Genomic DNA, 14,351 nt, shown 5'->3' on the forward strand with positions numbered 1-14,351 from the left:
AGCTGTTGTAAGGAGTCCAGCAGCCTCCGGGCATTCCAAAGGGTCCACCTGCTCTTTCCAGGCCACAGAGGTCCCAGGAGAATACTAGCCTGTCCCTTATGTTGCATAGATGACAGTTGTTCCAAATGTTTTGTCTTCATGGCTTCCCATCTTCAGAGGCCTTCTACCTGACTTATAGTTCTCTTGGCCTTTTCTTTGGCCTTTGAGAAAATCAACAAAACAAGTTTTTTTGGTAGGAGATGGTAAAAGAATGTTCTTTAAAATGAAATCCCTAGGGCTGGGAGTTTGGCCTAGTGGTAGAATGCCTGCCTAGCATGCACAAAGACCTGGATTTGATTCCTTGGTACCACATGCACAGAAAAAAGCCAGAAGTGGAGCCACCGCTCCGCTTCAAGTGGTAGAGTTGCTAGCCTTGAGAAAGCCCAAGGCTGACAGTGCTCAGGCCCTGAGTTCAAGCCCTAAGACTGACAAAAATAAATGAGGCCCGGAGTTTGACCTAGCGATAGAGTGCTTGCCTAGAATGTACAAAGATCCAGGTTCAATTCCTTAGTACCACATACATAGAAAAGGCCTAAAGTAGTGCTGCAGCTCAAGTGGTGAGGCTCTAGCCTTGAGAAAGCCCAAGGACAGTGCTCAGGCCCTGAGTTCACGCCCTAGGACTGGCAAAAAAAAAATGCTGTAATGTTGTAATCTTAGTTACTTGAGACGTTGAGATCTGAGGATCAAGGTTTGAAGCGAACCTACGTGGAAAAGTCTTCAAGTCTCTTTAACCACTAAAAAGCAGAAAGTGGATCTGTAACTCAAATGGTACAGCGCTAGCCTTGAGTGAGAAAGCTAAGAGACAGTGGCTAGGCCACAACTCAAGCTCCAGTACTGGCACAAGGAAAGCAGAGGGGAGAAGAGGGGAGAGAAAGGGATCCTAGAACCAGATAAAAGAGCATGGGAGTAGTTGGAAGAGATGAGGAAGAACATGGAAGGGGTGATATTGATCAAAGTGAATTTTACTTGTAAGCTGATGTGTTGAATTGAAGCCCTTTTGGAAAATTAAAGATAACTAAAAGGTACAATTCTATAATTACTATTACAAAAATTTTAAAGCAGTTGCAGGGCTGGGAGTGTAGCCTAGTGGTAGAGTGCTTGCCTAGCATGCATGAAGCCCTGGGTTTGATTCCTCTATACCACATACTCAGGAAAAGCTGGAAGTGGTGCTGTGGCTCAAATGGCAGAGGGCTACCCTTGAGCAAAAAGGGACAATGTCTAGGCCCTGAGTTCAATGCCCAGGACTGGCAGAAAAGAAAAGCAAAACATGTAAAAAGTGCTGGTACACTAATAAGCAGAAGAGATGAAAGCTGAAGCATAAAAGGCAGGAATATTGTGGTGTCCTGTTTCTTAGTGTTTCTCTTGCTGAACATCTATCTCCACTGGCTAAACATAGATCTGCGTATCGCCCAAATTTCTAAGAAAAACTTAGGCATGCACTAGTCTTTATATTTATGCCTCCTATGGGACCCAGAGTTTGTAGTTTCAAATATAACCAAGTCCAGCAAATATCCAAATGCCAAAAGGCTTCTTGTGGTTCCCACTGGAAAATGTGCAAGTTATGGTCAGAGAGAGAAGATATGCTTCTCTTCAGCATTCCTTGAAAATATTATCCAAAAACCAGAAGATCAACAGCATTGAGTCTAACCCTAAAAATACTGTTCTAAGTAAAAATAGCTTCATATTTCAATCCACAGTGGTCAACAAGAGGAAATTGTGTTAGGGTTCATCAGAGAAATAGCACCAACAGGATTTTCTATACAACAAAAGATATTTAGTTTAAAGAAATACTTCTTGAGCCAGGCGGGCTGGTGCCTGCTTGTTATCCTAGCTACTCAGGAGGCTGAGATCTGAAGATCAAGGTTCAAAGCCAGCCAGGGCACAAAAAGACCTGAGACTCTTATTTCTAATTTACCTCTATAAAATGGGAAGTGGGGCTTCACTCAAGGGTAGGACAGTAGCCTTGAGATGATGAGCTCAGGGATAATGCCCCACCACAGAGGTAGGGTGGGAGCCTTGAGCTGAAGAGCTCAGGGACAGCACCCAGGCCGAGTTCAAGCCCCATGATTCACAAAAAAAAAAAAAAGAATTACTTCTTGTTGGACCAGGAGCCTGGCCTAATGGTAGAGTGCTTGTCTACCATGCATGAAGCCCTGCATTTGATTCCTCGATGCCACATACACAGAAAAAGCCTGAAGTGGTGCTGTGGCTCAAGTGGTAGAGCACTAGATGAGAAAGCCCAGTGCTTTCTAGACAGTGCTCAGGCTCTGAGTTCAAGCCCCAGGACTGGAAAAAAAAAAGAAAGAGAATTGCTTCTTGCAACTCTGAGAATTAGGAAGGCTAAAAATCCACAGGGCACATGAAATGCCAGCCAGCAGGCTAGCCTCTGAGAATAGCTACCATTGCAATCAATCTCAAGTGTAAGTGTAAGGTGGCATTCCTTCCTGTCTTTTCTCAAAAGTCCTTCAACTGATTGAATGAGATACCTACATGATGGAGGGAATTTGCTTTATTTACTCAACTTCTACAATTTAAATGTAAATAGTATCTAAGAACTACAGCAACATCTCTGCTAGTGTTTAATCTCTGTATGTGGAATCCAGGGTTAAAGTAGGTAGAAGGAGGTAGAAGGAGGATGGGAAAAGAAAATTCTAGAATGAGAGTAATGGAGGTGGGAGTATGATCAAAGCATGTTATGTGCATTGTAGAAAGATGTTACAATGAAACTCATCATTTTGTATAAGTAACAAGCAAGAGGAAAAGAAAATACACTCTTACCGTGTGTGTGTGTGTGTGTGTGTGTGTGTATAAAATCCATCTATTGTGTTTTTTATAAAAACTAAAGGAGTTGAAAACTCAAGGTGTACATAAAACCTGTACATGCATATTGCCTGCATGAATAATTTCCAGGACATGAAAACAACCAAAATGTCATTCGATAGGTATGGATAATCAAACCAGTGCCTCCGTGGAATATGGATTGGTGAGAAAAAGAAAGGAGCTACTGAATCATGGAAACACACACAACAACCTTAACTGTGTGTAACTAAGTAAAAGAAGCCAATGTGAGAAGACTAACTACAGCAGGACTCCAGGCTTCCATGTTTCTATTCTGGAACAGGCAGAAGTGTGGAGACAGTTAAAAGACAAGTACGTCTCAGGCAAAGAGGTGATTGGTCAGTAGACAGCACTGGGTATGTTTAGGGTCTCATCTGATTTCATAATAATGCCATTTTACATTTATCAAAACCTGCAGAGTGAACATCACAAAGAGTAACCCTAGTATAAATTATGGAGCTCAGTGAATAGCAAGGTATGGCTATTGGCCCAGTAAGTTTAACCAATGGGCCACACTAAAATAAAGCAATCAATGTAAGGAAAAAGACCAAAGAGGGAATTCTGGTGAGTTGGTGCCTGAGAAATCTACTTTCCGTAAGCCTAAAAATTGCACCCATCCATCCATTTTTTTTTTTTGTCAGTTGTGGGGCTTGATCTCAGGGTCTGCGCTTTTCTGCTTGAGGCTAGCACTCTATTACTTTGAGCCACAATACCACTTTTAGTTTACTGAGAGATAACAATCCATGGACTTTCCTGCCTGGGCTGGCTTAAAACCCTGATCTTCAGATCGCAGCCTCCTGAGTAGCTAGGATTACAGGTGTGAGTTACCAGCACCTGATTTTCTTTATTTGTCATATATATAGTTTGTGTATTCTTTTATGTTCCAAGGGCCAAGTTGGAGAGTTGGTCAGAGTCTGCAATGCTTAATTTTACTATCTGTTCCTCCCCCACCCTACGAAGGGGGAAAATTAATAATTATTGGAAAAATGTAGATTCATGGGCAGGAGAGTGCCAGTGGTTACAGGAAGAAATTAATATGGCTTGTTGACTTGGTTAATCTGACAGAAACAAGGCTTTTCATTTCAGTCAACAACCTTGTCCAAGAGCCATCCAGGACAGGAGGTTAGAACTGGCTAAAAATGACGTAGGCATGAGACACTGGTATTCAAAGGAAGGAAGCTTTAGAAGAGACTCATATCAGTATTTGGATTTAATTGGTTATGTGCTTGTCTTGGTTAATTTCATGTTAGCTTGACTAGATTATGGTGCAGTTAGCATTGTTTTTCTGAGCATATTTTTGTTTTATTTAACACAAGCTCCACTTCCATCCATTTTCCTTCAGACGACATGATCTTATCTTTCTCTATGGCTGCATAAAGCTATGGGATTTCTCTACCATATCTTCTTCATCTGTTCATCTCTTGACAGTCTTTGAGGCTGGTTACACAACCGACTCTTGTGAATAGAACTGTAATAAACATGGCTGTCAAAGTACCTTTGCTGTTATACATTTTAGTTTTGCAAGAAACTGACAAACTATTGCCCAAAGTAACCATACTATGGTCTATTCTTACTGGCAAAAAAAAATGAGCATTCCAGTTACTTTACATCCTGGTAACTATTTGGTATCATCCAAGCTCTAGATTTTAGGCTTTCTATTAGGTGTGCATTAGTTTCTCTTGTTTCAATTTGTAATTCCCTAGTGCTGTATGTTGTTAGGAACCTTCTGGTATCTTCTCTAGGGAAGTATCTAGGAACATCACATTTTTTTTTTAAACTAGGCTGTTTGCTTGTTGAGCTCTGCATATTTTAATAAATTTATATACATTTAACATGCCACATTTGTTGATTTTTTTCCTTCACTATTCTAAAAAGTGTAAAAAAAAAAAAAAGGTTCTTAGTTTTGGAGCTGAATAAAAATAATGGACTGCATTACACCCGAGAGTCGTAGTTGGCCGAGCCTTCAGAGTTTTGATCTTCTCCCAGCCATAGGGATTCATGGAATAGTATGTGCAGCCTGCATTGTTTTCATTAACTTCCTATCATTTCCACCACATGGCATCCATCTCATCTAAGCACTTCATTCCACACCAGTGTTATGCCAGGGATCCCAGCTGGTCTGCCCTCAAACCTTCTTCCACATCCCAGCCCAGTGTTCTGTGATGTGTCCAGCTTGTCGCTGGTACAGTTCCAGTTTTCCTAGGTTTTCTAACCTTTGTTCTTGTGCTTACAAATAAGAACTCTGGCACCAGAGAGTCACAAACACACACACCCCGCAACCCCAGCATTTCCCCTATTCTCCACTTTTCTACCACACCCTAGTGGTAGCACATTGTCATTCAGGCCCCTTCTGAAGTACTGGGTGTTAGCCTTTTGTGCAAAACATGTTTTTAAAGCACTGACTGATGGGTGGAAAGTGGCATTGTTACACTAAAGTGGCGCCACCGAGTGGCCATAGCATGAATGGCACCTGTAATTCATTTTTAACTTGTTAATTAGTTGGTCTTCTTTCAATGTCATAGGACATTGTTGTCAGCATCCCAGATAATAGAACCAGGGGTTGCTCAGGAATAGCATCACTAGACACAGTATCAGCAGTCAGGAGGCTGAGGCAGGAGGATAGCGAGTTCTAAGTCAGCCAGCTTGGGCCAATTAAATAAAATGGCTTAATTTTGCGTGTGTAATCTATGTACATCTTCCTATGCACAGACTACCCACAACTTCCAATGGTCTGATTTGCAGTGCTTCCTCTTTGTGATGGATTTGATTGGGATGCAAAGTGTGTTTTGAGCTTACAATTATTGACTTCCCTGCTCTATGGAGAAGAGGATTGACACAAAAGTACATAGTGTAGAGGGTAAAGAGAAAGCAAGGATGGCTTCCTAGAGAGGGTGGTATCTATGTTGATTGGAGGACAATGGAGAAAGAATTGGTGAGAAGGGAGAAGAATCAGTTTCCAAATAGCAGAAATAAGTATAAAACTCCAAGAGGTGAGAGGATGCAAAATGGCGGGACTTTTTGGAAAACTACAAACCATTCTGTTGAACACTGAAGCTGAAACTGTGTGAGGGAAAAGGATCAAGGGAAGTCTGAAGGGATGATAGCCATGGACAAGCATGTAGAGGTCTCGCCCTAGGCCAGAAGAGCTGAGCTTCCAGGGACCTCACGTCACCACTAACGTGTTATGCTCCAAAAAGTTAAGTAACTTGTCCAAACCACATGCATCGCACGTATGAAGCAGGACCTTGAGCGGGGTGTGACAAGCTGGTCTTTCATCCACTGAGGGCTTGATTAAGGAAAGGGGTGAGTGGGAGACCTGGCTAGGGAGTGCATTAGGAAGGTTGGGGAAGTCTAGCATGTTTTCTGAGGCCAACAAGATTGAAACCACAGGTATTTGAGAAGCAATCCATAAAAACGATGCCAACAGCTCTCAGAGCCAGTCCGGGAAGCAAAGAGGCAGAGTCATGAGATGAAGTCAGGGTCAAGGGCCAGGTTTCCAAGAATGATGTGGAGAGCTTCCGGGATCCCAGCCAAGGCCAGTGGATAAGGGCATGGGAATTGTACCTACTGGGCCTCAGGGCTATTTCTTAAAAGCAAGAACACCCAGTACCAACCTGCTACTTAGTGCCCAACTCTCTTTTCTCACTTCCTTGTCATCCTTTCCAATTTATCCTTTTGTCCCCATCCTAGACTCTTCCCCATCTGGGACCTACTTTGTCCTTTATTCCCACATGTGCTTGTGAAAAATAAAACAGTTGAAGGAGTGTTGCAATAGATAATAATATTCAACTGTGAATGAAAACAGATATTAAAATCAGAAAAAAATAGAGGTAGAGCAGAAATCAATCACAGGGGAAGAGAAGAGGTAAAGCGCAAGTATTTAAACTGCCATATTCTTCTATTCTGCCAATAGATAAACTGAGTTTGGTGGGAAATTTCAATCAGTGTGAAAAGGAAATTAGATCATTTGGATATATGGAGGAAAATACCTTAGTGTCAAGAAAACTGTGCGTGTGTGTGTGTGTGTGTGTGTGTGTGTGTATAAAGAGAAGAAAGGAGGGCCGGGAATTTGGCCTAGTAGTAGAGTGCATGAAGACCCACGTTCGATTCCTCGGTACCACATACATAGAAAAAGCCAGAAATCGTGCTGTGGCTCAAGTGGCAGAATGCTAGCCTTGAGGAAAATGCCCAAGGACAATGCTCAGGCCCTGAGTTCAAGCCCCAGGACTGGCAAAAAAAAAAAAGAAAAAAAGAAAAGAAAGGAGGAGGATGAAAAAGGAAAGAAAAAAATGGAGTAGAAAGAATAATAAGAGGATGAAGAGAAGAGGAGAAGGGTTTAAAAAAAGGAGGAGAAGGAGGAGAAAAAGGAAATGCTGGATAACGGGAAGGGCACAGGCCCAGTGTCACTCCTAGGAAATTCTTCCTGTATGTGTCTGAATAAGCATCTTATTTACTGGAATTTTCTGAGAGAAAATTGCTGTTTGTATAAGGCAGCTTAAAGCAGGCTGAGAACTTTTACTATGTGCAGATCTGAAATTCATCAGTCCACTGAGCAATCTATTCAGAGGATTAATATTCCCTCTTTGATCCATTGGTATATTCAAATGTTATAAATGTATTCACTGATATTTAAAGATTCAAATAATCCTTTATTCCAGAAAGGTTTCTAGAATTTAAGATGGCAGACCTTTTTAAATGCTTGCTTTTACTTACTGAAGTGAATTTTAAAAGTGCAAGGGAAGGGGGTAAGGGAGATTTTGACGATTGGTGCTCTGTGATTTTTATTTTGGTTCCCTGATTGAAAGATGTTGGTGGAGGGCCACCTTCCATGGTTCACTCTGCCAGGCCCCTGGGGCCCTGCTGTACCAGTCAGCAGACCAATAGACTTCTCCCAACAGGAGGCCAGGGCAGGAAATAACCTGTCATCATCATCCATTCATCAGGAAGTGCATTTGGCCTTGTTAGAAGCCACCACCATGACAGCTGACTCACAACCTTTCCAAAACCTTAGCCTCAAGAAAAAGCAGAGTTGATCTCCCTTAATGCTCATAGTTTGGAAACTCTCCAACTTTTTTTTTCTAGCTGAATTGAAACTGTTTTAACTACAGATGGCTCTGTGTGATCAAACATGAATATAAAACATATTTAGTCACGTTAGATTAGCAAAAAAAAAAACCCAAAACATTATCAGTGATTGACTGAGTACCAAGATTCTAAACCAACATGAATTTAAGAGTTTCTTTTCCTGTGAACAAGTTTTTACATTGAACAAATAATACAGGTGTATACTTTTCTTAAACCAGCAAAAATAGCATATTATACAAATAAAGAGCAAGCTTTCCCATCCCCAATTCTCTTATTTTCAATGCTTCTGGAAATGAAGAGAGATGTGGGAACCACCTTTTCTTAGAAATCAACAAACAGTATGTATATAGTGGATAATTCTGGCAAGTGATAGATCGATAGGTAAGTTAATAGTCAAAATAAAACTTTTATCTTTATGAGTTAATTTATCTCGAGCAGGGGGGAAATCAAAGACACATAGACCTTCCAGAGAATGGGGTCAGATAAGGGTCATCTGTGTACAGAAGTTAACTTAAATCCTTATAAGATGAAACAGATCTTTTCAGAGGTAGGAGAGAAAGAAGAGCCTAGAGACAATAAAAATAAGCCATTTAAAATATCTTGAGACTGGGGCCAGGAGTTTGGCTTAGTGGTAGAGTGCTTGCCTAGTATGCCTGAAGACACAGGTTCGATTCCTCAGTACCACATACTTAGAAAAAAGCTGGAAATGGTGCTATGGCTCAAGTGGTAGAGATCTAGCCTTGAGAAAGCTCAAGGACAGAGCTCAGACCCTGAGTTCAGGACTGGCAAAAATAAATAATAAATAAAAATATCTTGAGATGTCTTGCTGGCTTGGTCAGTTCCCACAGGCTTTGAATTACTGTCTGGAACCAAGCTTTTACATGAAATGATTAGCCCACTAAGAGATGTTCCTGGCCTCAGGGAAATAGTAAAAATTTCAACTTGTATTTACTTCTAGTATGTAGCAGTGAGAACTCTGTCATATTTCTGAAGAGCATGTGAGCTTTCTTACTCCTTGTGTGTGTTTGAAATGGATAATGGAAACACAAGACCATAGACATTATAGGCACTACAGATGAACTGGCGAATTAAATCTTAGCCAATGGGCATCTGTCAGCTCACATTCTCGTTTATATCAGAGATTCTCATTCCACAGCAGTGTGTGATTTAGAGCTGGCACACACGGTTCCACTCACATGCCACCTTCTTTCTGATAGTGTAGCTAACTTTAGAGAACTACTCTGATCACATTCCAGCTCTTTATAAGCTGGCACCTTTTCCTCACATCTCCTCTTGGAGCATCATCAGACCCTGCCCCAGTGACTCCTGACACCTCAATGTCTGCGCCTACTCTCAACTTGAGATGAAAATTCAGATGCCCTCCTCAATAGAATCTCCGATGTTATCTGGGATCTTCACCGTCAAGAGAATAAAAGCTTCCAGATCTCCCAGCTGATTATCTTTTGCTATCAATCATAAGCTTGGCTGCACTCTTTACCCTAACAGGAGTTCCACCCTAACCTAAGGGTATAGTCACTTCCTCATGCCGCTTAAGAAGCTATGGTGCATTAAGGGGTTTTAGCAAGAGAATAAGAGAAGAAATGACTAAGAGGCTAGAGTGGACTCTTTAGAGTCCATTATATAGAGAAACAAATGGGCAGATAATGATAATTTGATTTCTACCATCCCTTTTTACTTCTTTCTTTTGCTTGATTGTTCTGGCTAGGAATCCCAATAGCATACTCAATAACAGTGGAGAAGTGGACACTCTTGTCCTGGTCCTGATTTTAGAGGCTTTAGAATAGGATGGTGATTGCAGGCTTGTCATAAATAGCTTTTATTATGTGAAGGCTTGATACGTCTATTCTTAGCTCTTCTGTCAAAGGCTTCTTCTGTATGAATTGACACGATCGTATGATTCTCATCCTTGATTGTTTTATACATACTACATGTGTTGATTTATATACGTTAAAATAGTCTTGCATGCCTGGCATGAAACAAGCTTGCTCATGGCATACGATTTCTTTTAATTAGTTGTTGGATTTCAGTTAATAATCTTGATCCACAGTGGCACTTTTGGCATTATTCTGTGTATGTGGTACTGAGGAATCAAACCCAGGGCTTCATGCATGCTAGGCCACATTCCCAGCCCAATGTTGGGAGATTCTTCATGGCTATTTCAAACTCATCAATGTATCAGAGCTGTTTAAATGGCGTGTGTCCTCTTGGCTCTTTTTTAGTAGTTTGAGCTTATCTAAGAATGCATCCATTTCTGCTAGTATTTTTATTTATTTATTTTGTTTGCTAGTCCTGGGCTTGAGCTCAGGGCCTGAGCACTGTTCTTGGGTTTTCTCAAGGCTAGAGCTCTACCACTTGAGCCTCAGCACCACTTCGGGCTTTTTTTTTTCTTCTATGTATGTACTACTGAGGAGTCGAACCTGGGTCTTCCTGCATGCTAGGCAAGCACTCTACCACTAGGCCAAACTCCCAGCCTCCTCTGCTAGTATTTTTAATTTGAGTAAAGGTTTACAAAGTATTCTTTCATGATATAGCTTGGTAGCTATGCCTCCATTTGGAGTCCTAATTTTATTAGTTTTGGTTGTTTTCTCTTCTTCTGTCTGCCATATTGGTTAAGAATGTATCGATTTTGTTTATCTTTTCCTGTGCAAGATGTCTTTAAGTATCTGTGGTAGTGCTGGTTTAGTGATGCTAAGTTAGTTTCTGTATATCACGAAATGTTTTCATTTGCCCTTTAATTATCAACAAAAGCTTCACTAAATAGAGCATTCTGGGTTGGAAGTTGTTACATTTCAGTGTTTGAAACACATCATTCTTCACTTTTAAAGTTTCTGTAAGTGATCTGTATTTTCTCTTACAGCCTTTAATATTCTTTTTTCTCTTATATACTTGATCTATATAGTATGTCATGGAGGATTCTTTTCTTTTTTTCTTTTTTCTTGCCAGTCCTGGTCTTGAGCTCAGGGTCAGAGCAATGTCCTTGGACTTTCTCAAGGCTAGAGCTCTAGCACTTGAGCCTCAGCACCACTTCCGGCTTTTTTCGGCTTTTTTCTATGTATGTGGTACCGAGGAATTGAACTCAGGCCTTTGTGCATGCTAGGCATGCATTCTACCACTAGGCCAAACTCCTGGCCCCTGGAGGATTCTTTTCTAGTGACTTAGCTCTCAGCTCTTCTCTTTCTTCAATTCCTATGAGCCATATGTTTTATCTTTTAAGTTGAATCCTGCCATTCCTCCAAATTCCTTTTGTTTTCTTTGATCTTTTTGCTTGGTTCTCCTGCCTTGTCTACTACATCTATTCTGGATTCAGAAATTCTGTCTTTCATATCATCTACTCTTTCCCTTTCTTTTTCTTTCTTTTTTTTTTTTTACCAGGCCTGGGCTTGAGCTCATGGTCTGAGCACTGAGCTTGGGCTTTCCTCAAGGCTAGAGCTCTACCACTTGAGCCTCAGCACCACTTCCGGGTTTTTTCTATGTATGTGGTACCATGTACTCGAACCCGGGTCTTCGTGCATGCTAGGCAAGCACTTTAACCACTAGGCCAAACTCCAGGCCCTTTCCCTTTATTTTTCATCTCTCATCCTTCAGTTTGTTTTCACAGGATTGTCATCTCTTTATTTAGATTTTTTTTCATGTTTTGCATTGAATTCTTCATGAAATTTCTCTGTCTTCTTTGATCTCTTTTAACTGTTTAGCTGTCTTTGAGCTCATTTAACTCCTAATTTGTATTCATTTTGGATTCATTTAGCTTTTTATCTGATTCACCATGATTTCCTTTATCTCTTTGCTTGTGTCCATTTTGTGTTCACGTGGTTACTTGCAGGTGTCCTCTTTCAATTCATTAAACATTTTTATAATAGACCTTTGAGCTCAGTGTATGGGGTTTCCTTTACTTTGCTGTCATTCTGGTCTCATTTTTTCTTTTAATTGTTATTGTAAAGGTGATGTGCATAAGGATTCGTGTTACATGAGTCAGGTAATGAGTATATTTCTTTTTGAACTATGTCACCTCTTCTCTGTTTTTTTCCCCCAGTTCTTCCCTCTTCACCTTCCCTGTCGTAAGTTGTAGAGTTCATTTTCAACATAGTGTCTAGTATCATTGCCGCATTGTGCTCTCTTTGCTCTCCCCCATTTCTGTTTCCCCTTATTCTCCCCCAAATAGATAAACATATATACAAGACAAAATGTTGTTTTCTACCCAATGCTTTCTTACATTTCTTGTATCTATGCGTTGAGTTTTACTCTTTTGAAGATCCTTTGTGGTTCAGGCTTTTAATTTCCTGAAGTCTTTCCACTGGATTATTGTCTATATTCTCATTGGATTTCATGTAACCTAAATCGATGAATCATTTGTCACCAAGGTTTGAACTCAGGGCCTCATGCTTTCTTGGGATATAATCTTTGCCCTTCTTTGGTTCAGAATATATCTTCTGATTGTTACACAGGACATTTTAGGTATGGAGCAATGTCTCACTTAGGTTGATAGAATTATATAGGAAGAAGCAATTATTTCATCTAAATTTTGTTAAACTTTGCTTTATAAAGCAAGTTGAAGGGAAAGAGTAATGAGAATGAATGTTGTCAGTCAACATTAGCTTTACTACAAAAGGGAAATGTACATCTTTGTTGGAAGCTGTAGGAGGGGACTTTTCATTCCCTATTATACTAGAGCTTGAAACCGAGAGCCATGCATTTTCTAGGTAGGTGCTCTACCTTCAGCCCTTTTATGTTACTTTTCAAATAAGATCTCAAATCTTTGTCTAGCCTCACATCATAATCCTCTTTTCTATGCCTCCCATATTCCTGAGAGGCACAGATATATCCTACTATGACTGGCTCATTTCTGAGAAGCTGTAACCTTGAACCACAACCTTCCAATCTTTGCAGTACAGGTGTGAGATCCTGTTCCCAGCCTGGGAAAGGGTGGATCCTCTTCCTCCTGTCTCTTCTCCTCCTCCTCTCCTCTTTCTCCTCCTCCTCTCCTCCTTCTCCTCCTCCTTTTCCCCTCCTCCTCCTCCCCTTCCCCTTCCTCCCCCTCCCCCTCCTCCCCCTCCTCCTCCTCCTCCTTCTCTTTTCTTCTTCTTTTGGTAGAGTTTGTATGAAAGGGTTGTGAGGGGGAAAGAGAGACAAAACTACAGTCAGGCCAAAATTGGATATATTTTGAACATGTTCTTTAAAAGTTCATGTCTCAGAAATGTTTGTTCGGGAAGTGGAAGGAATGGAGTGGGAAGGTATGGACAAGAAAACATGAGTCACTTGATGTCAGTAACTTCAGAGTTGCCATGTGGCCTTGGGCTGCAAACCACATTCTGTTGACCTTGCTCCAGCCTTGTTTATGACTGCCAGAGCCATTACAGTCTGCTCACCTGAGCTGTTTTTCACTTCCTCAGGACCCACACAAAGCTAGTGAGCATTTCTAAAAGACAGAAAGGGGTGGGGTGGGGGATCTGTCTTTAATGAGCCTTGAAAGTACTTTTAAACAAGGTTTAACTACCAAATATCAGACAGGGCTCTCCTGAATCCTTAGCATGCTAGAGTGCATTGTGGCTATCCTTCAAAGTGCTTCCATTTAATTTCAACACAACTGCCGGCACAGTTCTGATAAAATGCAAGTCAAAACAACCAGTCTCCTATTCTCCCATCCCTGTCCCACACATCACCACCCTGATCTCTTTCTCCTCTTATTCTATTCCTTCTTTACCCCAGCCGTCTTGGCCTCCTTGCGATGCTAGGAACATTTGACCTTAGGCCTCAAATGCCTTTTCCTACATGACAATGTAACATGCCTCCTCCCTCCCACCAGAAGTCTCTGTTCAAATGGAACCTTCTAGCAAGGCCTCCCCACTCTCTTCCATCTCTCAGTTTTTCTAACAATTACCAGTACAGTTTCACTGCCTTGTTTGTCTTCTTAGCACTTACTAGTACCTAAGAGATTCTGCAGCTTATTTTATTTTCATTTGTAGTCTCTCTGCCCATTCAGGTAGAGTTTTCATTGTGTCTGGAGATGTGTTTGTGGGTCCTGGAAATGTGACTAGTATATGGACATTTGATAAAAACTTACTAAATGATGATGAAGGTACAAATCCTTTTCAAATTTTTCTTCCCAGAGAAGATGGCTAGGAAGAACAGAAGGGGATCTCAGGGTGTCTTACAGGCTTTGGGGATCCTCTTTCCATGTTATATCACTCTGCCAAAGCTCCCCAAAGTCCACTCTACTGGCTAAAGGCCGAAGCCAGATATGGCAGGCCACTAGGTGGCAATGTTCACCAAGAAGATCTGCTGCTCTGAGAGGATTTCTGGCTCTCCTTCCACTTTGAGGGCTTTGAAATCCTTTTTCTCAGGGGGACAGCCGGGAGGAGGAGTCTCCCTCC

This window comes from Megascapheus bottae, chromosome 17 (assembly GCF_031878675.1).
Source record: "Megascapheus bottae isolate mThoBot1 chromosome 17, mThoBot2.hap1, whole genome shotgun sequence".
Lineage (NCBI taxonomy): Eukaryota > Metazoa > Chordata > Mammalia > Rodentia > Geomyidae > Megascapheus > Megascapheus bottae.